This window comes from Trichechus manatus, unplaced genomic scaffold (genome assembly GCF_000243295.1).
Source record: "Trichechus manatus latirostris isolate Lorelei unplaced genomic scaffold, TriManLat1.0 scaffold00006, whole genome shotgun sequence".
Classification (NCBI taxonomy): Eukaryota; Metazoa; Chordata; class Mammalia; order Sirenia; family Trichechidae; genus Trichechus; species Trichechus manatus.
In genome coordinates, this window is record NW_004443942.1 from 27,810,390 (window position 1) to 27,831,288 (window position 20,899).

Below are 20,899 nucleotides of genomic sequence, written 5' to 3' on the forward strand. Positions count from 1 at the left end.
GTTTCATGCAGTAGTGTTTTGTAGTTTTCTTTGTATAGGTCTTTTACATCCCTGGTCAGATTTATTCCTAAGTATTTTATCTTTTTAGGGGAAGTCTGGCCTTTTTTTGTGAATTTGAATTTTGTTCTACGTTTTTCTCCCGCTCTGTCTGAGACCCTTTATTGTGATCCCTGTCAGAATGGTTGGTGGTTGTTGCCAGGCATCATCTAGTTCTTCTGGACTCAGGCCGGCGGAGGCTGTGATTCATGTGGTCCATCAATCCTTTAGACTAACATTTTCCTTGTGTCTTTGGTTTTCTTCATTCTCCTTTGTTCCGCACAAGATGGGACCAATAGATGGATCTTAGACGGCCACTCACAAACTTTTAAGACCCTGGACACTACTCACCAAAGTAGGATGTAGAACATTTTCCTTGTGAACTGTGTTATACCAGTTGACCTAGATATCCCCTGAGACCATGGTCCCCAGCCCTCAGCCCCAGTATTTTTTTTTCATGTAATGCTGAATTCTATTGGCTAGAATTTTGTTGAGAATTTTTGTATCTATATTTGTGAGAGACATTGGTCTGTAATTTTCTTTTTTTGTGGTGTCTTTGCCTGGCTTTGGTGTTAGGGTTATGCTGGCTCCATAGAATGAATTCTGGAGTATTCCTTCCTTTTCTATGCCCTGAAATAGTCTGAATAGTACTGGTGCAAGCTCTTCTCTGAATGTTTGGTAGAATTCTCCAGTGAAGCTGTCCAGGCCAGGGTTTTTTTTTGTGTGTATGTGCCTGACTAATTTCTTTTTTTTAAATTGTGCTTTAGATGAGGGTTTACAGAGCAAATTAGTTTCTCATTAAACAATTAATACACGTTTTGTTTTGTGACATTGGTTGCCAACTCCACTATGTGTCAACACTCTCCCTTTCTTGACTATGTGTTCCCTGTTATCAGCTTTCCTGTCCCCTCCTGCCTTCCTCATCCTTGCCCCTGGGCTAGTGTGTTCATTTAGTCTTGTTTTGATTTATGGGCCTGTCCAATCTTTGGTTGAAGTGTGAACCTCAGGAGTGACTTCAGTACTGAGTTACAAAGGTGTTCATGGTCCATACTCTTGGGGTTTCTCCAGCCTCTGTCTGATCAGTAAGTCTGGTCTTTTTTTGTGAGTTAGAATTTTATTCTACATTTATCTGCAGCTCTGTCCAAGAAGGCTTTTTGTTGTCGTTGTTGGGAGTTTTTTTTAATTACCTCTTCAGTCTCTACTCTTGTTATTGGTGTGTTAAGATTTTCTATCTCAGTTTGTGTTAGTTTAGGTAGGTAGTGTGTTTCTAGAAATTTGTTATGCTTGAGCCCATTGTTGCAGCCACTGTGTCAATCCATCTTGTTAAGCATCTTCCTCTTTTTGACTGACCTTCTACTTTACCAAGCATGATGTCCTCCAGGGATTGGTCCCTCCTAATAACATGTTCAGTAGCTGGTTGAGTAGCAGGAAGGGAGGGGTAGTGTTGGCCTAGTTTCACAGTGGGCCTAAGTGCCTGGGATGGTCTAGTTGTGGCAGCGTGGTGGGGTCTGGTGGGAAGTGGGGGGCTATGTGGGGGTGAGAAAGAAAAAGAAAGAAAGAAAAAAAGGGTAGCTGGTGGGCAGGGTTAGGCAGACCTAGGGGTTGGCAGGAAGCAAGGGAAGATGGCATACGGGGCTAGATGGGAGGTAGAAAGTAAAGAAAGAAAGAAAAAGAAAAAAGAAAAAAATCAAATAAATGGCAGTGTAGTGGCTCTGGGGCAGTGGAGGGCCAGTCCACTGGTGGCACTCTTTCCATGGCAGCATGGTGGGGGCTGGTGGCAAGAAGGGGGAGGTGGCATACGGGGCTAGGTGGAAGAGAGAAAGAAAAGTAAGAAAGAAAAAAAAAAGGGTGGCATAGCAGATGTCCACAAGTCCGGGTGGGGCAGACCCAGGGGCCAGAGGGATGGAAGGGGAGGTGGTTTATGGGGCTGGGTGGAAGGAGAAAGCAAAGCAATTTGAAAAAAGAAAAAACAGAGTGGCATGGTGGGAGCCAGTGAGTGGAGGTGGGGAGGACCCTGGGGGTGGCAGCGGGCCAGTGGCTCTCTAGCCAAGGCAGCATATGGGGGCCGGCAGGAAGGGAGGGAGGTGGCATACAGGACTAGGTAGGAGGGAGAAAGAAAAGGAAGAGAAAAAATGGCAGCGTGGTGGGGGCTGGCAGTTGGGGGTGGGGCGGACCCAGGACAGTGGTGGGTTGGTGCGCCAATGGCTTTCTAGCTGAGGTGGTACGGTCGGGGCTGGCAGGAAGGGTGGAAGGTGACATGTGGGGCAGAAAGGTGAGGAGTGGAAAAGCATGTTTCTCTGGTTACTGGGTGCTCTGTCTCCTGCTGTGAGCTTCGTGAAGTTGCTTTCCTGTACTCCCTGTCCGAGGTCGTTGCTGGCTGTGCTCCAAGATGGTGATGCTGTGCTGTGTTAGTTGGCAGGCGACCTCCACTCCATATCTCTCTTCATTCTCAGTTTTCCGTCAGTTTCTTCTTCCGTTCGGTATTTGATCTAGTTCTTTATCACTTCATTTGATGCTTAAGGTTCCAGGATTGAAGTTTGTGTCTGTTTTACTTAGCTTTTCAGGTCTTGCTGCAGAGGGACGGCATGGTGCATCTGTCTAGGGTGCCATGTTGGCTCCGCCTCCCCTAAAAATACATTGTTTATGTTAGCATGTAATGGGTTTTTAAAGTAATTTTAAATGAATTAATAAATAACTATTTAAAATTTTCCTCAATTTTAATTTCTAATACGTTACATAGCAATAGATACCGCTCAGATAAGCAAAAGCTTTTTGGGGTTGTCAATACTTTTTAAGAGTACCAAGGAGTACCAAAAAAAAAAAAAAAAAAAAAAACCACACAAATGAGTTGCCATGGAGTCAATTCCAGCACATGCTGCATTCTGTAGGGTTCTCAAGGCTGTGATCTTTTGGAAGCAGATTGCCAGGCATTTATTCTGAAGTGCCTCTGGGTGGGTTTGAACCACCAACCTTTTGGTTAATAGTCAGGTGTGAACCATTTGTGCCACACAAAGACTCCTTATAAAGGGGTACTGAGCCCCAAAAGTTTGAGAATTGCTGTTCTACAGGTATTTGCTATTTCTGTTAGAAGACAGAAGCAGTGTGCAAATGTGATCAAAAGATACAGTATGCTTGTTTATATTTGTTTCTTTATGTATGTGTATCTATGTCTGTTTTTAAAAATGAGGCAAAGAAACAACCTTCTGATTACCCTGGAGCATCTGTGGCATTTCCCAAAGTGTCCTCTAACACAAATCACTTGAAAAACCTCCTTTCTAGAAGTTTCATAGCAGTAGATCCTGGGTTGGATCTGGCCCTTAGAGCTTTCCAAAGAGGATGAGCTGCTCCAAGAGGCAGTGAGCACCTCATTCCTTGAAGAATTCAAGCAGAAGCTAGCTGTCAGCTTCTGGGGGGCGTGCTACAGAGGATGCTGGCATGAGCTGAGAGTTGACTTGTTTGGTCCCTTTCAGGGATTCTGGTAGATGAGACTATCTTCTCCCTTACCACGTTCAAAGTCACAGGGCTCAAGTAATAATGAATGGCTTGTTGTGTGCTGTTGAGTTGATTCTGACGCATAGCAACCTGATAAGACCGAGTAGAACTACCCCATAAGGTTTGGTAGGCTGTGATCTTTACGGAACAGATTGCCATGTCATTTCTCCCATGGGACCACTGGTGTGTTGGAACTGCTAATCTTTTGGTTAGCTTCCGAGCACTTAACCACTGCATCACCAGGGCTTCTTAATGAATGGGTACATATCTTAAAAGGAGAAAAGACATTTGGTGAGCATCGAAACAGAGGAGCCATCACCAGAAATTCCAGGCTTGCATATGAGTACCAGCCACCAGCTAGAGCCTAAAAAGAGAACTTACTCCAAGTAATGTGCACAGGGGAGAATGCTCCACAGAGGACAGTAGGGCAGGGCTGAGTGGGAATGGGAATTGCATGGTCTCGTTCTCATGACTCTGACTCACTGGAATTGAACTTTTTTTTAAAGTCACTGCTCCCTCCCTTCCCTTTTCAGGGCCCTTTTCTCCACTTTTAGCAGCAAACTGCTGACATGCCTTTCCCCCACTTGTCTCGTCTTTTGAAAATCCACTTGTAAACAAATGCTAAGGTGCTTGGCTGTTAATAGTTTACTACATTACTGTGGGACAAAGATTTGACTTTTTATCTGGTTCCTGAATATAGGCTGAGCAATTAAGGTGCTCTTTGCTTTCTGAAATAGCCAGGCAAGCCGGGGCTACGCAGGCCCCACACCTGAACTTACTTCAGGGAGGTGGGCATGATGCAGTCAATCATGCGCATTCATTGAACCGTGTATATTCATTGGGGTCCCAATGACTAGGGGACTCTGACTCTGGTGCTTGCAGAATTGGTGAGAACATCCATGCGCGGGAGAGGGTGTGGCACATCCCTGGGGACAATGGAAGCCTCGTGCCGGGGCCTCTCCCAGATCTTGCCTCATGTGTCTCTACGCTTGTAGCCTTTCTGGTTATAGTAAATGGGTAACTGTAAGTATAGGTAATAGTTGCCGTGAGTTTTGTGGGTCGTTCTAGCAAATTATTGAACCCACAGGGGCAATGAGCCAGCAGGGACTGGCAGTACAGAGTCAATTTGTGTAGACCCAGCTCTGGGTGGGTGGGTGATAGAGAAAGGCTACAGGGGCAGTTGATGAAGAAGGATAGAGTCCTTCTAGTTTGTGATCTAGTCCCAGGAGACTAGAGAGAGAGAGAGAAAGAGGCCAGTTGGTCTGAAGGGCAGGGAGTGGTGCAGACTCCTGAGCCTACAAAGGGGCAGATTACCCAATAAGTAAGTACCCATGGGCTTACTTGTGCTTACTTCCTAATCTGTAGTGCTCAGTTTCACCTGTTTTGCAAAATTGTGCACTACAGATTAGTAAGTAAGCACAAATAAGCCCGTGGGTACCTTGCTTACTGTAAACCCGTGAGTACCTTGCTTACTGGTTAATCCGCCCCTGAGCCTAAGGCTGGTCCCTGAAGATCTGGCCTCAGGTGCCCAAGGATGTTTTGACCCAGCTCAGGATAGCGGGGCATGAAGTCTGATCTAACTCTGGGTGGTTAGGGTCAGAGAGAGAGAAAACGCCACGTGGGTAGCTGGTGTCAGAGATGGATAAGTGGGAAAGCGAGATGAGAATTATCTTCACATTTTGGGAATTAGCCTTATGTTGGCTGTTACTCACGTAATTACTCTTGGAAAAGAAACAAGAAGATCCTGGAGATAATACCTTTACCCTGAGGAACAAATCTGTAGTGGAGGAAATTTTGGATGGTGGTAAGTAGAATAGACATGTCATGGAAAGAATGTTTCTCTAGCACTTCTCAAACCGTGCCTGCTGTTTTAAAGGGGTAACCAGTTATGTCTGCCCTCCCTTCCTCTGTCATCCCTATTTCCTTTTCTTCATCCCCATTTTTCCTCTTTTTTCCCATAAAAGCTTTTATAGAGCCTCTGTTACACCCCAGGCATTGCCTGGGTATTGGGGATTCAAAGATAGATAACATGGCATCATTGATTTCATAATTTGTGAGTGAAGACAGACAAGTAGGCGGACTGTCGTCACGGATTGAGGCAAATGCTGTAAGGGAATATGTGCAGTGGTAGAGCAGCCAGCCTGGAGTGGAGGGTAAGGGCAATCACTTGACCTGGCTCCTTGAGCGGAAAGTGGGTGTTTGTAAGGCGGAGCAAGAGAACAAGCCTCTCCAGGACCAGAGAGGTTAAGTAAGGAGCTCAAGGTCACACAGCTGGTATACGGCTGGGCCAGGACTGAAACCTGCACCTTTGACCTGTATGCAGTATGCCTTTTCCTGAACGATACCCAGCTTAGTGTGACTTGGCGTAAGATAAAGTGGAGCCAAGAAAGAGTGGCCATGAAGGAGGCTGTGGTCAAGATTTCACATAGCATCCCTTCCGTTGTACCAATAGAACAGGGAGGCAAACATTTATGGACCTGGGAAAAGTAAAGCTCAATTTTTTGAGGAGCTGTTATGTACAGGTCACACGTTATTTAGCATGTATTTGCTGAGTGCCTGCCATGTGCCAGGACAGACAGAAAGCCCTGTCCTCTCAGAGCTCATACCTTTCTAGCGGAGCTGGGGGCAGACTAACTGTGTTAAACAGGGTTCATTGTTAATAGGGTAATGTTATTTCTGCAGATGCTGTGGTTGCAACTCTTCACTTTTTCTTTAGGAGTCTTTTTGTCCCTTCTGTTAACAAATAACCTGACTCATTTCTTTTCTTTCCTCCTTTCCTTCCTCCACAGAAGAGCAGTGAACTGACCCCAAGGCAGGTTTCCTGAAAAGAGACCCATCTTCTAGACCAGCAGAATTAGCAGGAGATGGCTTGTCTCTGCCAGGCTTGCTTGACAAATGGATTTGGCCAGGAGTCCCTAGGCGGTGCAAAGGTTGGAGGTTGGAACCCACCCAGAGGTGCCTCATAAGAAAGGCCTGGTAATCTGGTTCCAAAAGGTCACAGCCTTGACAACCCTATGGAGTGCAGTTCTACTCTACAACACAAGGGATCTCCATGAGTCAGAATCGACTCGACAGTGACCAAGTTGGTTCTGATTTGGTACCTACCAACTTTTACCTGCCTGACACTGTCTGGGGGTTTACTCTTTTAGAAACAGCTGAGCCCGAGGAGAATGACCTACCCCTCCCACAAGAATGTAAAGAAACAATTGGCTATTAATTTTCAGAAGGACCAACAGGAACCCACTCAGTCAGGAAATCTAAATTGAACTGTGATTAAGTCATTCAAGCTCTCTGGCCCTGTTTAACTGCCAGGACTGCTGACAACTCTGCTTTCCTCTTAGAGCTCTTTTTTTTTTTTAAATTTTAATAATATATTTTTACTCATATAGCCAAAATATTATTATTTTAACATATAATCTATATAAAAATCATTAATGAGATATTTTACATTTTTACTTCTGCATTAAGCCTCGGAATCTGCATTTTACACTTACAGAGCATTTCACCTTGGACGCTCACATTTCCAGCGCCAAATAGCCACATGAGACAATTAACATTCTGCCATTGTTGTTTCATTTATTGCTCCCCACTGCCACTTAGTTTTGTTGGAGGTTTTTTGTTTGTTTTGTTTTGTTTTTATTGTACTTTAGATGAAGGTTTACAGAGCAAACTAGCTTCTCATTAAACAATTAATACACATATTGTTTTGTGACGTTGGTTGCGAACCCCCTGACATGTCAACACTCTCCCCTTCTAGACCTTAGGTTCCCCATTACCAGCTTTCCTGTCCCCTTCTGTCTTCTCATCCTTGCCTCTGGCTGGTGTGCCCATTTAGTCTTGTTTTGTTTTATGGGCCTGTCTAATCTTTGGCTGAAGAGTGAACCTCAGGAGTGACTTCATTACTGAGCTAGAAGGGTGTCTGGAGGTCATACTCTTGGGGTTTCTGTGTCTCTGTCAGACTAGTAAGGCTGGTCTTTTTTTTTTTTTTGAGTTAGAATTTTGTTCTACATTTTTCTCCAGCTCTGTCCGGGACCCTCTATTGTGATTCCTGTCAAAGCAGTCAGTCCTAGCCAGGCACCATCTAGTTGTGTTGGAGGAGGCTGTGGTAGTTGTAGTCCATTAGTCCTTTGGACTAATCTTTCCCTTGTGTCTTTGGTTTTCTTCATTCTGTCTTGATCCAGATGGGGTGACACCAGTAGAGTATCTTAGGTGGTCCCTCACAAGCTTTTAAGACCCCAAACGCTATTCACCAAAGAAGAATGTAGAACATTTTCTTTACAAACTATGTTATGTCAGTTGAGCTAGATATTCCCTGAGACCATGGTCCCCACAGCCCTCACCCCAGTAATTTGGTCCCTCAGGGAGTTTGGATGTGTCTATGGAGCTTCCACGACCTTGCCTTCAACAAGTTGTGCTGGCTTCCTCAGTATTGCGTACTGTCTTACTCTTCACCAAAGTTACCACTTATCTATTGTCTATTTAGTGTTTTTCCCTCCCCACCCCTCCTCTCCCTCGTAACCATCAGAGTGTTTCTTTTTGTGTATAAATCTTTTCATGAGTTTTTATAGTAGTGGTCTCATAAATAATATTTGTCCTTTTGTGATTGATGTATTTCAGTCAGCGTAATGCCCTCTAGATTTATCCATGTTGTGAGAGCTTCGCAGATTCATCGCTGTTCTTTATGATTGTGTAGTATTCCATTGTGTGTATGCACCATAGTTTGTTTATCCATTCATCTGTTCATGGGCATCTAGAGTGTTTCCATCATTCTGCTATTGTGAATAATGCTGCAATGAACATGGGAGTGCATATGTCTATTCGTGTGACAGCTCTTATTTCTCTAGGATATATTCCTAGAAGTGGAATTGCTGGATCATATGGTATTTCTATTTCTAGCTTGTTAAGGAAGTGCCATATCGTTTTCCAAAATGATTGTACCATTTTGCATTCCCACCAGCAGTGCGTAAGAGTTCCATTCTCCCTGAAGCCTCTCCAGTTTGTTATTTTCTTTTTTTTTTTTTTTTTTGATTCATGCCAGCAGTGGCAGGGTGAGATGGTATCTCATTGTGGTTTTGACTTGCATTTCTCTAATGACTAGTGATTGTGAGCATTTCCTCATGTGTCTGTTGGACACTTGAATGTCTTCTTTGGTGAAGTGTCTGTTCATTTCCTTTGCCCATTTTTTAATTGGATTATTTGTCTTCTTGTTGTAGAGGTCTTGGATTTTCCTGTAGATTTTAGAGATTAGACTTTTGCTGGATTTTCCATAGCCAAATTTTTTTTCCCAGTCTGTAGGTTCTCTTTTTACTCTTCTGGTGAAGTCTTTTGATGAGCATAAGTGTTTAATTTTTAGAAGATCCCAGTTGTCTAGCTTATCTTCTGGAGTTTGTGTGTTGTTAGTTATGGTTTATATCCTGTTAATGCCATGTATTAGGGCCTCCAGTATTGATCCTATTTTTTCTTCTATGATCTCTATAGTTTTTGGTTTTATATTTAGGTCTTGATCCATTTTGAATTAGTTTTTGTGTATGGTGTGAAGTATGGGTCTTGTTTAATTATTTTGCAGATGGACATCCAGTTATGCCAGCACCATTTGTTAAAAAGACTGTCTTTTCCCCATTTAATGGACTTTGGGCCCTTGTCGAAGATCAGGTGACCGTAGGTGGATGGATTTACATCTGGGTTCTCAATTCTGTTCCATTGGTCAATATATCTGTCATTGTACCAGTACCAGGCTGTTTTGACTACCATAGCTGTATAGTAGGTTCTGAAGTCAGGTAGTGTGAGTCCTCCAACTTTATTCTCTTCTTCAATAGTGCTTTACTTATCCAGGGCCTCTTCCCTTTCCATATAAAGTTAATGATTAGTTTTTCCATCTCTTTGAAGAATGCTGTTGGTATTTGGATCAGGATTGCATTGTACTTGTAGATTGCTTTGGGTAGAATTGACATTTTCACAGTGTTGAGTTCTGTTTATACATGAGCATGGTATGTTTTTCCATTTATGTAGATTTCTTTGGGTTTCTTGCAGTAGTGTTTTGTAGTTTTCTTTGTATAGGTCTTTTACATCCCTGGTTAGATTTATTCTGAAGTATTTTATTTTTTTAGGGGCTATTATAAACGGTATTGTTTTCCTGATTTTGTTTTCATCATTCTTAGAGACCATTTTTAGCCACTGGTCTTGGGAAGGTATTTCACTTTTAAATGAGGCACCTGCGCATACTTGGTAGACAGCACTGTGTGGTGGTGAAGCTTATGGAGGGAGCCACACTGCTCAAGTCTGAATCTCAGCTGTGCCATTTGCTGCGTGACTTTGGGTAAGTTACTTAGCTCTCACTTCCCTCATCTGTGAATTGGAAATAATAGTAGCACCTACCTCATAGGGTTGTTTTGTGGTGTTATGGTAATTAAAATGAGCTGATACTCGTGATGTGCTTAGAACTATGCATTGTAAACATTTTTAAGGGTTAAATAAACGAAATAAGTACATTTAATTATCCAGATGTGGGTGGCATTTGCCTCTGTCCTTTCCTTCTCTGAGCCACCAGGATGCCTGTCATGGGATTTAGTAAAGAGGTTAAGAGCAAGAATTTGGGGGTTAAATGGCCTCAGTTTAAATCCTAACTCCACGATTTAATGAGAGGTTAAGTCACCTACGCTCTCTGTTCCTCAGTTTCCTCAACTGCAAAATGAGGGTTATAATACTCATTTCTTAGGATGGCTATGAGGAATGAGCTACTCTGTTAAAGTTCTTAGCCCAGTTCTTGGCACGTAGTAAGTACCCAAAAAATGTTAGCTATTATCAGGCACCCCCCCCAAAAAAAATGTACCATGTAAACACTGAAATTTTGACTGCACAGCTACAGTCAGACCAACACTAACGTACTGAGCAATTGTGACTAAAGCCTCAAGCCAGCTCCTGGAGGCTGGTTGTGTGCTGGTTAACAAAACCGTGGCAGCTTGGTGAGGTGTGGAAGAGCTCAGCTATTTCCACAGCTGAGTCCTCGCCCTTCTATTTGCTAGAAGTATGATGTTGGGCAAGTTAACACCTCCAAGCCTCAATATGTTTCCTCCCCCTTTCCTTTCTTTTTATAAGCATTTGTTGAGTGTCAACTCAGTGGAGGCACCGTGCTAGGTGCTGAGTATTCAGCAATGGACAGTTCAATGATGTATGCATCCCAGGCAGGCTGGGAGAATTCAATGAGGTACTGTCTGAGACCTAGTCTCAGGCCTGGTATCTCGTGGACACTTAGTAAATAATGGATGCTCCTGTTAATTTACTGTCAAGTGTCCTTTGATCACAGCTATAGGTACCAGCTTATAGATACCAGCATCCTTTCTTGTGAAGGAGATGTTGTTGTTGTTGTTAGTTGCCATTGAGTTGGTTCTGACTCATTGTGACCCCATGTACAACAGAACAAAATGTTGCCTGGTCCCTCATCATCTTCATGATCGTTGTTATGTCTGAGTCCATCGTTATGGCCACTGTGTATTTTGAGTGCCTTCCAACCTAGGGGGCTCATCTTCTAGCACTATAGTGGACAATATTCTGTTGTGATCCAAAGAGTTTTCATTGGCTAATTGTTGGAAATAGATCTCCAGGCCTTTCTTCCTAGTTGTCTTAGTCTGGAGGCTCCACTGAAACCTGTCCAATATGGGTGACCTTGCTGATATTTGCAATACTGGTGGCATAGCTTCTAGCATCATAGCAACATGCAAGCCACCACAGTACCACAAACTGACAGACAGGTGGTGGGTGAAGGAGATGTTGTTAGGTGCCGTCGAGTCGGTTCTGACTCATAGCGACCCTATGTACGGCAGAACGAAACACTGCCCAGTCCTGCACCATCCTCACAATCGCTATGCTTGAGCCCATAGTTGCAGCTGCTGTGTCAATCCATCTCCTTGAGGGTCTTCCTCTTTTTCACTAACCCTCTACCTTACCAAGCATGATGTCCTTCTCCAGGGACTGATCACTCTTGATAACACGTCCAAAGTATGTGAGACGTATTCTTGCCATCCTTTCTTCTAAGGAGCATTCTGGTTGTACTTCTTCCAAGACAGACTTGTTCATTCTTTTAGCAATCCATGGTATATTCAATATTCTTCGCCAACACCACAATTCAAAGGTGTCAGTTCTTCCTCGGTCTTCCTTATTCATCGTCCAGTTTTCACATGCATATGAGGCTATTGAAAACACCATGATTTGGGCTAGGCGAACCTTAGTCTCCAAGATGAAATCTTTGCTTTTTAACACTTTAAAGAGGTCTTTTGCAGCACATTTGCCCAATGCAATGCATCTTTTGATTTCTTGACTGCTGCTTCCATGGGTGGAATTCAAGTAAAATGAAATCCTTGACAACTTCAATCTTTTCTCTGTTTATCATGATGTTGCTTATTGGTCCAGTTGTAAGGATTTTTGTTTTCTTTATGTTGAGGTATAATCCATACTGAAGGCTATAGTCTTTGATCTTCATCAGTAAGTGCTTCAAGTCCTCTTCACTTTCAGCAAGGAGATAGCTGATTCTTTTTCTGGTCTTTAGTCCAAATGAGGGTGGACAGAGGGAATGGTGGTTCAAGGTTACTTGTTCTGCTTCTGTGGTGAAAAGTGAAGCAGAGATATTTTTCCCTGTAAATTTGGAAGACTATCAGTAGATTAGTCACCCAAGAAATTAAAAAGCAGAAAGCAGTGTCCACTGAGTAGACTTAATTAAGATCTACCCTTGATCTTATACAGTCCTAGGTCCTTTTAAAAGCAAATTTTCCTGATATGGGATTATTTTGTCTAGGACAGCATTTCCCTAGTCGTGTTCTGCAGAATACTGTTTTCTTAAGCTGTTAATAGATATTCCATGAAAATAAATTATTGAATGTTTCTTTCCTGCAGACCACCTCCAAGTTCTTAATGTAATAATGCATACAATGATATGGTTTGCAGTATTTCCAAAAGTTATTTGACTAAGGACCTTTCTCCAGTAACACTAGCAACATCTCATCATATTACTCCTCCTCAGAGAATAGTTTGAGAAATATCCATCTAGACTTCATTGATGAGTATTCTAGAAAGCCATGCCGAAACACCAAAACCCTGGTAAAACAAGTGTTGTGCCACGGAGGAGAAGTGGAAGAGACATTGGGTGATGGGCTGATTTGTGTTCCTGTGGGACCCGAACTACCCTAATTAATGCTACAAGGTGAAGAGAGCGTTCTTTAGAAGGGCAGATATCCACCCAACCAGCTTGGCTTACCTTGATTGAGACACTCAAGCATTACTGGGTAGTTGCTCTTAGGGGACAGGGGATCTTTGTTCTGCCTGCTTTCTGCTATTGCAGAATTCTTCTCATTTTCCACATCCATCAGAAAGCCTCCCTACAGTCGGTGGTTTGGATGAGAATATTTATCTTCCCCAAACAGCTCTGCAACTTCCTCTTCCTAAATTAGAAGGTCAAGATGACTAAAGGTGGGAAAGAACATACACTGGGAAATGAAACTTTGTAATTTGTGGTTATTTCTACCTCTGATGAGCATATGACATTGGGAAATAACTTAGCCTCAGTGTCTTCATCTGTAAAATGAGTATAATAATAGAACCGATTTCAAACAGTATGAGTGTATACTGTAGTCTGCGTTTATTCATTCCTGTGTGTATGTGAAAGAGAGGAGGGGAGGGAGGGGAAAGCAGACTCCCAAATGACATGGCTGTTGTTAGCTGCCATCAAGTCAGTCCCCGACTCATGATGACTCGATGTGCAATGGAATGAAACACTGCCTAGTACTGCACCGTCCGCATGATCAGTTGCGTATTTGACCATTGTGATCCATAGTGTTTTCATTGGTTGATTTTTGGAAGTAGATTGCCAGGCCTTTCTAGTCCATCTTAGTCCAGAAGCTCTGCTGAACTCTGTTCAACATCATAGCAACACAGAAGCCTCCACTGAAGGACAGGTGGTGGCTGCACATGAGCTGTATTGGGTGGGAATCAAAATTTGTTCTCCTGCATGAAAGGCAAGAATTCTACCACCAACCATCAATGCCCACCTATGTGACATGGAGTTTCAGCAGAATGAAAAGGATGAAAGCCTGCTTACAGAGGGGTAAAGGGACAAAAAGAAAATTATTAGGGACAATGAATAAGGATAACTCTTTCAAGGTGTTTTGCTCTATATAAGTGGGATAAGTGGGAGGGCTATCCTCCATTCTCCACATAGGCAAGAAAGAGAGAGTGAGAAAGAGTGGCACAGAGGCACAACAGGGTCTGGTGCACAGTGGAAGGTTTGGCCTCAGGTTTGACACTGGCAGTTTATCCATACTACAGGAGGGGAAGGTAGAATTTGACTACAGTAGGTAGATAGGTATGGAGGTGGTCGCCCATGGAGGTTATCATAAGATGTTCCTATTTTCTCATGCAAAGAAGGAAGGAAGGTTCTCAGAAGAGGGTGAGGATGTGGGAGGAAACTTTGGAATGTTGAAGAGCTATAGATGGAAGTGGGAAAGTAAATAGACTGGAGACATTGGTATGGTGCTGAGCAGCATTAAAGCCCCAGGAGGGTAGTGAGTGTGAATTTGAAGTGAAACCAGGCAGCATGGCTGTGTGTAGTTATCCAGACATGTAAGTACTGGTGCAGGCAGGGATTAGGAGGAGAATTGAATTGAACAAGGTTTTGACTTAGCAAAGCAAACATGATGAAGTCAGAGACGGGCAAGGGAACCAAGAGTGTGCAAGGGGATTAATATAATAATGGAGTGTAATCTGGATAAGGGGGGAATTGAGGACATGCAGGGGATGAGAGGGCGTGAAAAAGGTAGTAGAGTGGAGTTGAAGAATTGTGGAACTCCACACTAGAGAGAATGAACTGGAAGGATGGAAGGCGGTGGTTGAAGAGTCCAACCAAAAAAACCAAATCTGTTGCTGTCAAGTCGATTCCAACTCATAGAGATCCTATAGGACAGAGTAGAACTGCCCCATAGGGTTTCTAAGGAGTAGTTGGTGGATTCAAACTGCTGACCTTTTTGGTTAGCAGCTGAGCTCTTAACCACTGTGCTACCAAGGCTCCGGTTGAAGAATGGAATGCTTGAAATTGTGATTACAGAGAGAGTGTCAGTAGGCAATGATGAGGTCTAAGTTATGACCGTGAGAATGAGGTGCTGCAGCAAAGTGGAGGACAAGGTCATTGGGGCAGAGGAGGTCAAGGCACTGAGTGACCAGGATATTGGAAGGATCCTTTCTGTGGATATTGAAATTGCCATGAATTATAGCAGGATCAATATTGAAGAGAGTTAATCCAGTAGTTAAAGTTTCCAGAAAAGAGAAGGGTAACCCAGGAGTCTGCAGATGACCACAAAAGGTGGAGTGATGAGTAGAATAGTCTGATGACTTGATGGGGAGGATTAGGGAGGAGGGCGAGACCATGGTCTGGAAGCTGCATGAAAAGTAGGGGAAACAACTACTCTGTGCTATGACATATGCTTGACTATGCTAAGGCATTAGACTGTGTGGATCATAACAAATTATGGATAACATTGCGAAGAATGCAAATTCCAGAACACTTAATTGTGCTCATGAGGAACCTGTACATAGATCAAGAGGCAGTTGTTTGCAAAGAACAAGAAGATACTGCATGGTTTAAAGTCAGGAAAGGTGTTCGTCAGGGCTGCATCCTTTCACCCTACCTATTCAGTTCATATGCTGAGCAAATAACCTGAGAAGCTGGACTATATGAAGAATGGGGCATCAGGATTGGAGGCAGACTCATTAACAACCTGCGTTATGCAGATGACACAACTTTGCTTGCTGAAAGTGAAGAGGACTTAACCACTTACTGATGAAGATCAAAGACCACAGCCTTCAGTATGGATTACACCTCAACATAAAGAAAACAAAAATCCTCACAACTGGACCAATAAGCAACTTCATGATAAATGGAGAAAAGATTGAAGTTGTCAAGGACTTCATTTTACTTGGATCCACAATCAACACCCACGGAAGCAGCAGTCAAGAAATCAAAAGACGCATTGAACTGGGCAAATCTGCTGCAAAAGACCTCTTTAAAGTGTTGAAAAGCAAAGATGTCATCTGAAGACTAAAGTTCGCCTGACCCAAGTCATGGTGTTTTCAATCACATCATATGCCTGCGAAAGCTGGACAATGAATAAGGAAGACTGAAGAAGAATTGATGCCTTTGAATTGTGGTGTTGGTAAAGAATATTGAATGTACTATGGACTGCTGAAAGAATGAACAAATCTATCTTGGAAGAAGTACAACCAGAATGCTCCTTAGAAGCAAGGATGATGAGAATACATCTTACATACTTTGGACATGTTGTCAGGAGGGATCAGTCCCTGGAGAAGGACATCATGCTTGGTAAAGTACAGTGTCAGCGAAAAAGAGGAGGACCCTCAAGGAGATGGATTGACACAGTGACTGCAATAATGGGCTCAAGCATAACGATTGGGAGGATGGCACAGGACCGGGCAGTGTTTTGTTCTGTGGTGCACAGGGTTGCTATGAGTCAGAACTGACTGGATGGCACCCAATAACAACAACATCTCACTGTCCAATACGCTAGGAGTACTGGGGAGAAACCATCACCATCTGAGAGGGTGTCAGGGGAGTAAGGCCCTCATGGGGGGAGCCAAGTTTCAGTTAGTACAGTGATTCTCAAAATGTGGTTCAAGAACTCCTGGGAGTCCTTGAGACCCTGCCAGAGATGCATAAGTCCAAAACTATTTTCATAATAACACTAAAACGTTAGTTACGTTTTCACTCTCATTGTCTCACAAATGTACAGTGGACTTTTCCAGATACATATACATGATGTATAGTATCCCAACATACTGAATGCAGAAGTAGATATGAGAATCCAGCTATCTTCTATTAAGTTAGATGTTAAAGAGATTTGCAGAAATGTGAAACAATATAATTTTCCCACTACTCTCTTTGTTTTAGAAAATATAGGTTTTTTTCATAAAAATACATTGTTCTTGTTGTTAGGTGCCATCGAGTTGATTCCGACTCATAGCAACCCTGTGTACGATAGAATGAAACACTGCCCGGTCCTGCACCATCCTCACAAGTGTTGTTATGCTTGAGCCCATTGTTGTAGCCACTGTGTCAATGGTTTTTATTATTGTTATTTTAAAATTAGTAAATAGATATTTTAAAGATTTCTTAGTTTTAATTTTGAGTACAGTAAGTATTGATAGATATAATACACACAAACAAAAGCTCTTTGGGATCTTCAATAATTTTTAAGACTGACCCGAGACCAAAATATTTGAGAACCACTGAGGCAGAGCACAAAGGCTAAGGGAATGTTCAGAAGAGAAGTTAAGGATATAGGAGGTTTTGCTGGCGGTGGGCTTTGGATTCCAGAGTGCACATCAGAAGGTTTTTAGGAAAGGGGAAGGTCTGGGAGACAGATCAGAAATGGAGATGGAAAAATCCACTTAGGATGACAGTTGGGGGGATTATGGGTAACCTGGGGGACTTGGCTTCTTGTGTTGATGGGTGGAGACAGGGATGAAGGCCATATGGAGGCTCATCCTGATTGTCTCAAGGCAGATAGTGGTGATGAGGCTGTGAGTGTTACCAGGAAGCCAGGTGCACACGGAGCTAACTCTTGCTGGGGGAGATAAGGAGTTAGGAGAATGACAATCTTACAGCATTTGGGTCCCTTAATTTGAATTCTTAAAGGGCAGTCTGACTGGTGCACCTGTCCTGTGTCAGGTGCCCACTCCTGGACCAGTCACCTGGCACATCACAGGACAATCCACTGCCCATCCTGCAGAGTCAGGTGTGTGTTGGTTTCTGGAAAAGAGAATATGGTCTGGGCAGGCATCCCCAATTGCCTGCAACAATGACTGAAGAAAATGAAAAATGCTTGCTTTGACAACTTCGATTATTTATTTTGAACGTTTCCTATTCAGTCCAATTTTAAGGTAGGGGGATGAATTAAATGTGTCCTGACCTTGAGTTGTGACACAAAAAATTGGGATACATGCTTTGCCATAAACGTCTTTCATTGTCTCTGGATACAAAAGGCCTTCTGAGAGATGAATTGGGCAATACAATGTTAGCATCTCTGGACATGGCAGCAGTGAGTGAGGTGATAAATGTGGCCATGTTCCCACATCAGTGGAGAAAGTTTAGAGATGAGGCTGCACCATTGGTAGGCTAGTAGGGGAGCTAGCCACAGAATCTTCAGGTCAGGTCTGCCATATTGCACAACTCCTGGAGATACTTATTCACACTGTTATCTAAGTGACTGATGCTCCTTGGAGTTGTGTAATGCAGAAGCCTTGATATGACTACCTTCCCTGTGCATATCAGTATCTTACTTTCACGTTGTTCCCTCTAACATCTTTCCATCCTAATCTCCACATGTCAATTTACTGCCTTTAAAATGTGCTTAAATGGTGCTACATTTGGAGAATGTGCTCAGCGACAGCATTTATTTCTCTGACTTAACCCCTGCCAAACTGTGAGTAGAGACATAATCGCTTTCTCTCTCCACTGGATCATTCCCATCTATCTTCAAAACATGCCTTACTGTTTATGATCAGTATAACAATCATTAATCAGTTGAACCAACAAACTTTTTCTTGACCCTGCATCCCCCTCCAGTTACTGCCCCATTTTGCTGTTCTCCTTCATAGCAAAACTCTTTGAAGGAGTTGGGAGTTGTTAGTATTCCATGTTTCCATTTCTTCACCTCTCATTCTCTCCTGAGCCTTCTCTGATGGGATTTCATCCCATACCACTCCACTGAGAGGGCCCTTATCAAGGTCACCAATGACCTACATGTTGCCAAAGAAAAGTTAATTCTCTGTCTCATTTTAATTGACCATTTTACCACATTGGACATCATTGACAAATCTCTTCCTCTTAAAACACCTTATTCTCTAGTCTTCTGAATCACATTCCTTTGGATTTCTCTGTATCATTAGCCACTCATTTTTTGAAAATTTTATTTCATTATTGGTTCCCCTTCCTTTACAATACTTCCCTATGCTGTCTGGCTTTCTTCTCCATCCACATACACTCCATAAGGCATCGCATCTAGTCCCTTTGGTTTTCAATACCATTTATATACACTGAGAGTTCTTAACTTTATCTCCTCAACCCACAATGCCACTTCACATATTCAAATGCCTATTTGACGTGTCCACTTGGCTGTCAATCAGGCATTTCAAATTTAATATGGGTAAAGCAGAACTCTTCATTCCCCCCACCACTTTCATTCTCTATCCTGTGTATTTCCCATCTCAGGAAATAGCACCACTACCCATCCCATTGCTCAAACAAAAAACAAAGCATCATCCTTGATGCCTGCCTTTTTCCTCACACTCCACACCCAATCCATCAGAAAGTCTCGTCATCTCAAATTCAAAACTGTTTTATGGATCATTGCTACAGCTGTGATCCAAACATCATCGTCTCTTCCTTGGTTTATTGTAACCACCTCCTAAAGTGATCTGCCAGCTCATGATCATTTTTGCCCTCTTGCTAGTTCATCCTCTGAATATCAGCCCAAGAGATCTTTCTAACACAGAAATCAGATCACATCACTTTCTATCTAAAACCCTCCAATAACTTCCCACTGCAACCAAGCTCCTTATAATGACATATCAGGTCCTATATGATCTGACTCTGATCTATCTTTCAGACATCATCTCGTTTCCTTTCCACCTTCTAGCTATGCTTCAGCTATACTGGCCTTCTTTTTATTCCTCTAACTGACAAAACTTGACTCAAGGCCTTTGTATGGGCCATTTCTTCTGTTTGGAACATTCCTTTCTCCCCATGAGTGGGCCTTCTCTCGACATTTAGATCTCAACTCCAAAGTCACTTTCTCTGAGATACCTTCCCTGATGATCCTAGTCAAAGCACTTTTCTTCCTGCCAATAACTCTAGGACCCTACTTCATCCTCTTCATAGCATGTATCAGCACTTGAAATTATCTCCTTGTATGTACGTTTCCAAATTTATTCATTGTTTTCTGCTTCTTGACAGTAGGGATCTAGTCTTTCTTGTTTGCAGCTGCATCCCCAGTACTTGACACAAATACGTTGTTGTTGTTGTTAGCTGTCTTCGAGTCGGCTCCTGACTCATGGCTATACCATGCACAACAGGATTGAACTGTTGTGATCTATAGGGTTTTCATTGGCTGATTACGATTATTCAGAAGTAGGTTGCCAGGACTTTCTTCCTAGTCTGTCTTAGTCTGGAAACTCTGCTGAAACCTGTTTAAGTGAGTGATGAATGAGTGATGGTTGCACTAGAGGTGCACTGGCTGGGAATCAAACCTGGGTTTACTGCAAGCAAGGCTAGAATTCTCCCGCTGAACCACCACTGCTCCCCTGACACAAATAAGTGCCCAGTAAATATTTGTTGGGAACCCTGGTGGCATAGTGGTGAAGAGCTATGGCTGCTAACCAAAAGGTCGGTGGTTCAAATCTACCAGGTGCTCCTCGGAAACCCTATGGGGCAGTTCTGCTCTGAGTGACTTGGAATAGTGGAAAGGAATAATTGAAATAAGAATTATTCAGGGAAAATGCATATGTTGTTGTGAGCCATCGAGTCGATCCCGACTGATAGCGACCCAGTAAGACAGAGTAGAATTGCTCCATAGGGTTTCCAAAGAGCGGCTGATGGATTCAAACTGCCAACCTTTTGGTTAGCAGCTGTAGCTCTTAACCACCATGTAGGACCACTCAAATTCTTCTCGCGTCTAAGATTTACTCATTCAAGTTATTCTCAGAATACATCCATGTCTGATTAAATACCATTCCCTTTTAGAGTGGAGAGAAGACACTTCCCAATACCAAAAGACAAAAAAGGTAGTTGAAACCAACATACTGGAAACACCCATTGTTATCAAGAAAAGGATGAAAAGGACTAAAACAAATTTTTCTTTTATATCATCCAAAATTCTCCCAAAAAACAAAGTTGAAAGCTCTAAGTTTTTCTACTGTGGAAGTTAAAAGGAGGGCAGAAGGAAGGGCAAGCATTTTTCATTTGTGTGCTAAGTCTTCCTGCTGTACCAAAGGTCATTGATTTTACATGCTGGTGTTGGATCAGATGCTGAGGATGTTTCTCAAATGATCCAGCTTTTATGGATGGTGCAGAGCTGTGGTTGTATATTGAGCGCTTACACAAGTTGTATATTTGCACTGGTACTTATCATGAGTAACTACATTAACTTACTTTATGACTGGTGCTTGGACGACCTGGGAAACTGTGTTCTAGCACTGCACGTACCTGGGAGAACTACCAGGGTTTCTCACAAGCTCTGCACAAGGAATTAGCAAAGGATCTTGGAATAGGGGGGCCACTTTTTTTCCATCTATAAAAATGAGAGCACTTATGGAA